Raw genomic sequence first — 11,816 nt, 5'->3', positions numbered from 1 at the left:
AGCTTTTCTCATTCATAAAGACCCCATAAGAGGGATGTCTGCATCTCCAAGATCTTCTATTCAGACATGTCAAAGAAAAACTTAAAAAGATTAAGAAGTAGACCCCCCCCCCCACCCCTCCCCCCGGTCCCTTCCTATAAGTATTCAAATCATACGCACTAAGAACAATGCTGCATAAAAATAATTAAAAAAAATAAATAACCCCCCCAGATATTAGCTATTATTCAGTAATATCCCTCAAATAAATATAATCACTCTTAAACAAAACATAATAAATGTGCAAAAAAAAAAGTGCCAAACAATGTATGATGAATACGTAGATCTCCAAGGATTTAACATACAAAAACTCATCCCACAATAAAAATGTATGAATAAAGAATGTGCAAAATGATGAAAGTCCCCCACAATGCCAAGTGCAATAAATCCCCCTCCTCAGTGACATGGAAGAAGCTCCCTACTTTGAGTTCTTCAAACAATCTCTCCACAAACCCCCCGCCCCAATCCATCATCCACTCACCTTATAAGTCTGACCTCTTCAATGAATAAGTCGGTCATAGAGCGCTTGTTGTACATAAAACATCAGCCGGGTAACTCGGATCCACAGAGACAAATGAAATCAGCCACACAGGAAACACTTTTCTATAGAGAAGCCCCGCTGCAAAAACATCAGTCCAGCATAAAAGAGATGTCCTATCAGCACAAAATAATAATCAATGTACCCAAAAAGAAAAGCAAACACCAAAATCCCCCCCCCCCCCATCCTGAAACAAGAGCCAGAAAAAGGAATCACTGCAGCAAAAAAATACTGATCCTTGCCTGGCAGAGGTGATGGCTACAAGGAACGTCATCTAGGGGAGAGTAGAGGGGGGGCTCTAATTGTAGCTGGCCAGCTAAGACCAGTCCTCGGTTGTTAATATGGTCACATATATGTGTATACCAAACCTGCCAATCACCTCAGTACAGTATATATGTGTATATGTTAAAGCCAAAAGCAGAATCATTGCTGTGATTTATGTCTTTGATTGTTATATGACATTTATATATTCATTGTGTTAGCAGAAGCAGAAAAGGAAAATATGCCTTTAAGAGTTAGTTAAAGGTGAGCCAATCACAGACAGCCTCACACTGTACAGGGCCTTAACCAATCCCAGCCAGTTTCACATTTGTGCCTGTGTAATACTCCCTGCTAGGATTTTCTAGAGACACATGCTCACCAGACAGAGGAGGAAACAGACAGTTCCAATCAGAAAAGCTTTATGGAAGCAGAGAAGGCCAAATAGGTATTTAATGCACATGTGTGTTCCTCTGTTGTTTAGTAAGGCAGGTAGATCTGTATGTAAAACTGTTGTATGTGTTTACTTGTAGTTCCACCGAACTTACGAATCAAGTCACTGTAGAGTAATTAACAAACTTATGAATCCAAACGAATTTATCAATCTATCGAAATATACAGAACAAATTTATTGAATCTATTGAATCTATCGAGATAAGCTATCAAATCAAACCACTGTAATATGAAAGAAATAAGCTACTGTATGATAAATGAAACAAGCCATTGTAAGCTGTTATATGAAGAAGATTGAAGTTATTAAAGAAGTTAACTAAAGTATTCGGTGTGCTCTATAAACCTACTGCATCCATAGAGCGGCATTGGAGGAATTACAGAGTAAAGTCAGTCTAATCAAACAAAGAAACAACAATTGCATAATTTTTCTAATGCCACAGCGCACTAGGCACCAAAGGGTGCTGCGCCTGCCACAGTGGAACTATTACCCTCAGAGGTCAAGCAACAGCGCTCCTCAACTTGCACAGTAAAGAGTACACTAGAGGAACAGAGCGCCAGCATATACCGCCGCGTGAAGACACCTCAGCGGAACAGTACAGGCCATAGCACGTGCGCATTAGTCAGACTGCAGACGACTCTTAAAGTGGCATAACTGCAAAGGCAAGACAGTCAGAGAAAGAGCGCCAAACCTCCTGCACCCCTAGAGAGAGAAAGAGATGCATGGGGGGAGGGCCAGAGTCCAGAGCTAGAGTGCCCGCACCGCTATCCATCAAGAGACCACGTGTTGCATCCAGAGAGTTCACGCAGAGCATCGTATAGTCACCGCAGAGCATCGCAAGTCACCGCAGAGCATCGCAAGTCACCGCAGAGCATCGCAAGGTCACCACAGAGTATCGCAAGGTCACCACAGAGCATCGCAAGTCACCGCAGAGCATCGCAAAGTCACCGCAGAGCATCACAAGTCACCGCAGAGCATCGCAAGTCATCGCATCAAGAAAAGTCTCCTTTAAGACTGACGTTTGTTTCTGCAACCCTCAGATCACGGTATCCTGCTTTCCAATTAAGGTCAGAGCTTTCCTTTATTACTCACTTATGCACATAGGTTTCTGCAAGAGACATTTTTGTGCTCAAGAGAATACAGACTTTTAATAAAAGAGAGATAGTTATAGTATATGACTCTGATGTATTTAAAGTGAAAGTCATTTAATGCCTGCGTTTTGGTGCTATTACATGTAAAGTGAAAGTCATTTATTGCCTGCGTTTTGGTGCTATTACATGTAAAGTGAAAGTCATTTATTGCCTGCATTTTGGTGCTATTACATGTAAAGTGAAAGTCATTTATTGCCTGCGTTTTGGTGCTATTACATGTAAAGTGAAAGTCATTTATTGCCTGTGTTTTGGTGCTATTACATGTAAAGTGAAAGTCATTTAATGCCTGCATTTTGGTGCTATTACATGTAAAGTGAAAGTCATTTAATGCCTGTGTTTTGGTGCTATTACATGTAAAGTGAAAGTCATTTATTCTTGCATTTGTTAGTATTGCATTTAAAGTGACAGGTCCTTATTATTCATATTAATTGTTATAGCATTCAGAAATGGCTGAGCCTAGCATTGCCACCCCACTGTTAGCGGATGCAATGATAGATATGGTAGAAGGTGAAGAGCAAGAGAACCTGTCTGAATCTGAAAGGTGCAATGTAACGGTAGTCTCGCCCCAAACAAATATAGCTGAAACAGGTGAACTAAGACGTTCATCACGGGACAGAAAACCGACCCAAAAGGTGCTAGAAAATTTGGAGCAAGAGGCAGCACTAAAAGGAAAAATGTTTGCCCGAATGTATGAGAGATGGAAAGTATACACCATAGACATTCGCAGAAAGCTAAAACAAGAAAGCATAAAGGAGAATTTGAGTGAAATGATAGAGACAGTAGAAGATTCTGAGTCAGAGTTTATGACAGCATATGTCAACTTGCGGTCGTCCTTGACACCCTCCCAGGATATTGTAAGGAACATGGATACATGTACAGCAGTCACTAGGGATTTAGTGAAGCTTATGAGAGAACTATCATCTGCAGCAAAGTATGATGAAGTCAAGGCACGAAAGGGAATGAATGAGCTCTTCATGAAAGACTATGCTAGGTCCTTAGGAGGAACCACAATCTCAAGTGTGACTTCCATCACTAGCAGAAGTGCCAGCCACATAACAGACTTTCTCAAGTACGTCAGCCAAAAGAAAGGAATTAGCTGAACAACTCGCTGCCAAAAGAGCAGAAGTAGAGATGGAATCTGCCATTGAGGCTCAGCGTCTACAGATAGCCGAAATAGAGGCTCAGCGCCAGGAAATGGAAGCTCAGCGTCATAAAATGGATGCTCAGCGTCATAAAATGGAAGCCGAAATGAAAAGTCTGGAAAGGCAGAAGGAAGTTAAGATGGGGCACCATCATTGGTGTCAGTGGGAGGAATAGTGCCCCATCATTGGTATCAGTGGGAGGAATAGTGCCCCATCATTGGTATCAGTGGGAGGAATAGTGCCCCATCATTGGTGTCAGTGGGAGGAATAGTGCCCCATCATTGGTATCAGTGGGAGGAATAGTGCCCCATCATTGGTGTCAGTGGGAGGAATAGTGTCCCATCATTGGTGTCAGTGGGAGGAATAGTGCCCCATCATTGGTATCAGTGGGAGGAATAGTGCCCCATCATTGGTGTCAGTGGGAGGAATAGTGCCCCATCATTGGTGTCAGTGGGAGGAATAGTGCCCCATCATTGGTATCAGTGGGAGGAATAGTGCCCAATAGTGCCCTAGTGTTGTCAGTGGGCAGAGCTCTAATAGGAAGAGGTGGAGCCTAAAGCAGAATGGGTGGAGTTTACAGATGAAGGGGTGGATCTTAAACAGGAAGGGGTGGGGCAAATTTAGATCTGGGGGGGGTGCCCGATTTTAGTCTTGCCTAGGTTAGCAGAAAACTAAAATACACCCCAGCTGACACCTCTGTACTCTTCTGACCGGAGTAAGTTATCACCAGACAGTAGACTCACACGGATCGCAGTCACCTGATATGACGTTCCTATTAAACCTCCATGTAAGCTCGGTCACACAGCAGAGGAATTTTTTCCTTCGTGTTTTTTTTTCTTCCTCTGGATCAACTGTGGGTGGAGGATTATAACTTATTTTTTAATGGTTGAACTGGATGGACTTTTGTTTTTTTTCAGCCAGACTAACTATGTAACAAGGGAAATTATCAAAGACTGAACTAACTCACTTTGGGCCCCCAGAATCTGATGGCAAGGTTTAAATCTGAGATTAATAAAAAGCTGCACTGATGAGGTGGCACTGCTAAGCAGCAATGATGGCCACTGATAGGGGGTACTGATGGGCGACACTGGCGGGTGGCGTTGACTGGTGGCACTGACTGGCAGCACTTACTGATGGCACTGACTGGCTGTACTGCTGGGGGGGCACTGATGGGTGGCACTGCTGAGCGGCACTGGTGGGTGGCACTGCAAGGCACTGATGATCACTGATGGGTGGCACTGCAGGGCACTGATGATCACTGATGGGTGGCACTGGTGGGTGGCACTGCAAGGCACTGATGATCACTGATGGGTGGCACTGGTGGGTGGCACTGCAGGGCACTGATGATCACTAATGGGTGGCATTGGTGGTAGGCACTGCAAGGCACTGATGATCACTGATGGGTGGCACTGGTGGGTGGCACTGATGATCACTGATGGGTGGCACTGGTGGGTGGCACTGCAAGGCACTGATGATCACTGATGGGTGGCACTGGTGGGTGGCACTGCAAGGCACTGATGATCACTGATGGGTGGCACTGGTGGGTGGCACTGCAGGGCACTAATGATCACTGATGGGTGGCACTGGTGGTTGGCACTGCAGGGCACTAGTGCCTTGATGATCAGTGCCGATCTTCTCTGTGACAGCTGCCAGCTATTGGCAGTACTTTCCTCATGCTGTAACAGTGTGAGGAAAGTGCAGCCAATAACCAGCAACTGTATTTACTCCGTGATCTGCGGTGTTGTGGAACACGGCTCATCACATCATAAGAAGCCACTGTGATTGGCCTTGTACCTCATCACGTGATGAGCTGTGTCCGTAGGACACATCGATCACGGAGATCGCCTGGGGGCGCACAGGAGAGCGCATTCTGGGAGGACGTCATATGACTCCCTTCCAGAACTGGGTATCCGCACTGTAGCCATCATTCAGCTATACGGTTACCAAGTAGTTCAGAAGGAAGGCCATTGGTTAAGGGAACGCTGATGTGGATTGGCCTGCAGAAGGCATGCACTGCGGTCAGCTCTGATGATTGAACTATGCTACAAATGTGTTCACTAGTAGTGGCCGGGGGAGCTAGGCCACAACACGTGGTAGCTATATGCAATGTCCGCATCTGTGTGCAGGAAAGTGGCAGATTTGAGAAGAATGTCTCACTCTATTGGTGGGTTACAGCAGGTCCTGGCTGCGTCTCTCTCTCAGCAGATGGGGCCCCCCACAGGTTCTCCAGTCTCACTTGCAGCATTCCTTCCGGTCACCGTGCTCCGGGTCACCTTCTGGCAGACTGTCTCACTGAACAGGGTGGGAAGGCTGACAGTCAGTGACCCCTCCTTGCCTCTCTCCTCTCTAGCTCTGCAGGCCTGGTCCGGTCCTCTGGCAGTCAGCACAACGCTCTCTCTACTTCTGCTCTCCAACTCTCTCCCCTCTCACATCCTGTCTAGTCTCCTGGGCTTCTGTATATCAATACCCCCGCCCACACACCAGATCCTCTGGGAAATGTAGTCCTCTGATACATTTCTCCCCAGCAAAGTCCTGTGGTTCAGCATACAAGGTCCATGGGGCTGTTCTCCAGAGTGTGAGTGCCAATGAATTGCAGGACATCGCCATCTAGTGTTTCTCTTAACATCCTGCAACTTGCATTATAGCAGGGTGTTACACATGCTTAAAGCAGAAAAAGATCTGGCGCTCCCCCATACAGTAGAAGGAATAGGGGGGGGGGGGGAATTAGGGGAATAAGGATAAGGAAGGTGGTATAGTTCAACATGAACTAGCAGAAAACCATGATAAGTGGTATAGATACACAAATGGTAAAAAAGTCCATAAAGAGCCTCTGTATAATGGCATGATTGGTGGTTAATGGCTGCCGTCCTATAGAGCAAGGCCAACTCTGTATGCAGAAATAAAGAGAGTAAAAAGGAGGCGCCAAAAAAAGAACAATGATAAAATAAAGCTCATCTGTAGAAGACCGCTCTCCTCCATCCTGTAGGGTACCGCCGGGCAAGCCAAAGTGACAGCTGAAGCCGTGGGTATAGTTGAGGGAATCTCCCCTGGGTATGTGGCTGAGCTGGAGCCCAACAACGGCGTCTGTATCCAGGAAATGGCCACATGACCAGCGTGGAACGCACCAGCGGAAGTGACGTCACCGGAAGTGAGGAGGGTCGATAGGAAGATCTCGGGAACACAGAGCAGGCTACGCGCTCGGATCCTCTAGCTCCTTGCCCGGCGGTACCCTACAGGATGGAGGAGAGCGGTCTTATACAGATGAGCTTTATTTTATCATTGTTCTTTTTTTGGCGTCTCCTTTTTTCTCTCTTTGTTGCACATGCTCAGTACACCAGGAGGGGATTAAAGTGCTTCAAAAGACAGACGGTTTTTTACCTTAATGCATTCTGTACACTCAACCAGAGGCGGACTGACCATTTGGAAACTCAGGCACTGCCCGAGGGCCCGGTGTCAGTAGGGGGCCCCATGAGATGCACCTGATACCTTTTTCATAGGCTTTTTTGAGTTTGGGCAAGGACACAGGGGCCCCATGATCCCCTATTGCCCGTGGGCCACATGAGTTGTCAGTCCGCCCCTGCACTCAACCACATAAGGCAGTACAGTGGGAAGGACCCTAGCTGAGACATGCAGTCAAGAAGAAGGATTGAGTCTCTGATGACTTGAGAAATAAACAGGACTGGCCATCAGCAGAGTAAGCTAGCACTGAACAATAGTTAAACAGTTGAGAAATGACAGCGAAGTGTCCAAGAATACCATGACATACCTTCAAACTGACAGAAGGGTGGTGTGCACTACACATGAGAATAGTGACTGCAAATTGTGGTAATCTTCTATGAATTAAAAAAATTACCAAAATTTAGGAAAATCTCTACAGGCAATAGGACTTCCAATGACCCTTCCCCCCCCAAAAAAAAAAGTCTAACATGAGAGATTTTTCTTTTGAATTCAAAATGTTCTATCCTTCTACTCATTTTAGAGAAAAATGGCGACTTTATTGTTTTTCTTTGCAGATGGCAAAAACTGTTTGAAATATGATGAAGAGTGGCTTGATGAGAAGAAAGAGATACGTGTTTCCAGAACATATGAATTTTTATTCTATGAAAATAATGTGATGGTTGTAATCTGTTCATTGGAGCCTTCATTATTTTCAATTACTGCATTATTTATTTTTAAAACCTTTCTTTATCATTGGGGCACCACTGTTGTGAAAGCCAACATCAGAATTGTGAGCTCCGTCCTCCTGACCTCCATCTTGCTGAGCTTCCTCTGTGTCTTCTTGTTCCTCGGACATCCTGTGGATATCACCTGCATGCTGAGACAGACTTTGCGTGGCATCTTCTGCTATATCACCAAACCTGGCAGCTACTGGAAAAAATGGGTCAAAGTCAAAATGTCTAATTATTTTGTCCTGACCTGTTCCTCTGTCCAAGTTCTGATCTGGGATATTTGGTTGTGGGTTTCTCATCCCTACCAAGAGTATGACGTGGACTCCTATCCTGGGAAGATCATCATTCGGTGTAATGAAGGGTCAGTTATCGGGTTCTACTCTGTGTTGGGTTATATGGGGTTTCTGGCAGATGTGAGTTTTGTTCATAGTGAGGACATTACTGGACAGTTTTAATGAAGCCAATTACATCACTTCCAGCATCTGGATTGCCATGATCCCGACCAGGGGTGGACTGACAACTCACGGGGTCCCCGGACAATAGGGGATCATGGGGCCCCTGTGTCCTAGCCCACACTCAAACCACACCCAAAAAAGCCTATAAAAAGGTACCAGGGACATCTCATGGGGTCCCTTACTGACCCCGGGCCCTCTGGCAGTGCCCAAATTCCCAAATGGTCAGTTTGCCCCTGATCCCGACATATCTGAGCACCAGGAGGAAATACATGGTGGCTGTGGAGGTATTTTCCATATTGGCATCCAGTGCTGGAATATGAGGATGTATATTTTTCACTAAATGTTGTATGTTAACATGTGTTTACAGAAAATTATTACTCCATTAGGGGGTCAGAATTAGCAGTAGAGTTTTTACAACAGAAAAATCATTGTGCATAGTACAAGATTACAAACTCTCTTTAAACAACACAGATCATAGTTGCTAATCACTGCTAATATTCATAGTATAGCCAGGTGCCTCTATTTGGTGCAAACCATCTCTTTCCCCAACTGCCTGCATCAGAGAGACACATGAGCGCTCTGCTTTCCTCCCCCGCAAAAGTCCCTGCACAAGGACTAGAGCCGCTCTGCTCTATAGCGGTGGGCTTGTGTGTGGCTGCCGCCATCTTCCTCCCACTCCTGCTCTTCCACCTTTCCATCAGAAGCCGGTGCTCAGCAAATCAGCAGCCGAAAGAAGAATACAGCGATGTTGCAAAGCAATATGAGACAGGTAGTCACACGGGGAGAGACTGTTATGCTGCTGGATGGTTACAGAAACTACAAATCCTAGGAGGCTGGAGGACTCAAGGGGGAAATGAGGGGATTGTCTTTACTGTCTGCCTGGGAAAAGTCAGGCACTTGAGAAAGGAACGAATGTCCAGGGAGAGTGCTAAGCATCCACAGGCTTACAAAGCAGTCCAACCAGTCATCATCTGCATCCACAGGCTTACAAAGCAGTCCAACCAGTCGTCATCTGCATCCACAGGCTTACAAAGCAGGCCAACCAGTCATCATCTGCATCCACAGGCTTACAAAGCAGGCCAACCAGTCATCATCTGCATCCACAGGCTTACAAAGGAGGCCAACCAGTCATCATCTGCATCCACAGGCTTACAAAGCAGGCCAACCAGTCATCATCTGCATCCACAGGCTTACAAATCAGGCCACCCAGTCATCATCTGCATCCACAGGCTTACAAAGCAGGCCAACCAGTCATCATCTGCATCCACAGGCTTACAAAGAAGGCCAACCAGTCATCATCTGCATCCACAGGCTTACAAAGCAGGCCACTGAGTCATCATCTGCATCCACAGGCTTACAATGCAGGCCAACCAGTCATCATCTGTATCCACAGGCTTACAAATCAGGCCAACCAGTCATCATCTGCATCCACAGGCTTACAAAGCAGGCCAACCAGTCATCATCTGCATCCACAGGCTTACAAATCAGGCCACCCAGTCATCATCTGCATCCACAGGCTTAAAAAGCAGGCCAACCAGTCACCATCTGCATCCACAGGCTTACAAAGCAGGCCACCCAGTCATCATCTGCATCCACAGGCTTACAAAGAAGGCCAACCAGTCATCATCTGCATCCACAGGCTTACAAAGCAGGCCACTGAGTCATCATCTGCATCTACAGGCTTACAATGCAGGCCAACCAGTCATCATCTGTATCCACAGGCTTACAAATCAGGCCAACCAGTCATCATCTGCATCCACAGGCTTACAAAGCAGGCCAACCAGTCATCATCTGCATCCACAGGCTTACAAAGCAGGCCACCCAGTCATCATCTGCATCCACAGGCTTACAAAGAAAGCCAACCAGTCTTCATCTGCATCCACAGGCTTTCAAAGCAGGTCACCCAGTCATCATCTGCATCCACAGGCTTACAAAGCAGGCCAACCAGTCATCATCTGCATCCACAGGCTTTCAAAGCAGGCCAACCAGTCATCATCTGCATCCACAGGCTTACAAAGCAGGCCACCCAGTCATCATCTACATCCACAGCCAGAGTGGGTTTGCCGATCATCACCTGCAGCAGTACAGAGCAGGTTCACCAGAGCTCAAGCCATTGATCCATGAAGAGCCCCTCTGCTGTTGGAACCCACTTCTGGAGCACAGGATTGGTGAGAGGGTCACCAACCCACCAAACACCCTGCACTACAAAACCCAGCCAAACCTCAGTTACACAGTTTACTGTCAGGCTCCTTAGACATTACCATACTTACGCAGCATATCACTGAACAGTGCCACGTCACCTGTTCTGGATTACCCTCGTAGCTCAGACTCATCTAACCCTTCCCTGCATTAGTTGCTTGTCTTTTTTATTGCTGTTAAGTCTCATTCAAGTTATTCTTGCCAGATCTGTTCCTCAAATTCTCACCTTCTTGAACTGGGAGCACCTGGCAGTCACTCAGCGTCACCATTAGTGCACTACCAAAAGGGCCCCAACCATGCCAGCAGATATTACTTTTTTTTTCATTGTTGTAGATTTTTTTTCTCCCTGTTTTATAGTATTTTTATAGACTTTAGCAGTTCTTCACCTCTCTGAACACTGAAGTCCTTCAGGTAAACGTGAACCTATCAGCCACTCCAGGGCCTAAGGCAGCCTAGCCTCTGGAAGTTCATAATATCCATTCCGGGCTGCCCTTATGATACTATAGGTGCCTGTATTAGAGTGTAAGCTGATTGGTAAAGCCTGGGCCAAGTTACTCACAATTTTCATGTAATTAAGTGTATTGCTACCACTAATATTCATTTCATCTTTAATTCTTTCCTGCCTTAACACGTTTTATTTTATGACAATATATTTGGTTGCTTTACTAATTGGTATGGTGTTTGCATTTTTTGAAAAAAAGCATTATAGCTGGGTACTAGTGTCACTCAGTGATTTATTTGTGAAACTTGTATACTCAGTCTGGGGTGTCAGAGGATCTGAAGTCTTTGGGAAGGTCGAGTCCAGCAGTCCATCATAACTCCTTCGGGGGTAGTGCTACACGTGGGGGCTTGTCCAGGATTCCTCCCTTCTACAAGCAAATCACCAAGACAACACGCCAAAGACCAGCAAGATGGACCTCACTGCTGCACCCCAGTGATGTAAAGTGGAAAATGGCTACCAGCAAGTGTGGTGATCGACATCCCCATGAAAGCCTGACCTGAAAAGCAGGTCTGCCAAGCTGTGAAGGCATTGCTTTGATGATCAGAAGGTGTGTGTTCTGGATTTGATACTAAATCAAGGGAGCTCCAACGCTTATGTCTTACTGGAATGGCTTTCATAATAAGACCCATTGGCCATACATTGTGCTTGGCTTGAGGGTCTTTCAACAAAATAGGATCTCCTACTTGAACATTTTATTTCTCCTCTTTCCACTTGTTTTCTTGTTTGGAGGGTTGACTAATCAGAGTAGAAGGGCGTATGCATATTACAAACATGACCGAGAATGAGAAACACCATCTTGTACTTCTTGTAATTCCAGCCAACCATCACATAGACACTCTGTTAGTCAAATGCTACTATGAGGGGGTAGCACATCACGGCTGTCATTTTACCGAAGGTGCACTACGCTCGTCAGGC

The sequence above is a fragment of the Staurois parvus genome, unplaced genomic scaffold, assembly GCF_062004578.1.
Source record: "Staurois parvus isolate SC_StPar_1 unplaced genomic scaffold, SC_StPar_1.0 ptg002664l, whole genome shotgun sequence".
In the NCBI taxonomy this organism is placed as follows: Eukaryota; Metazoa; Chordata; class Amphibia; order Anura; family Ranidae; genus Staurois; species Staurois parvus.
Note: the sequence above shows the minus strand (reverse complement) of the source record.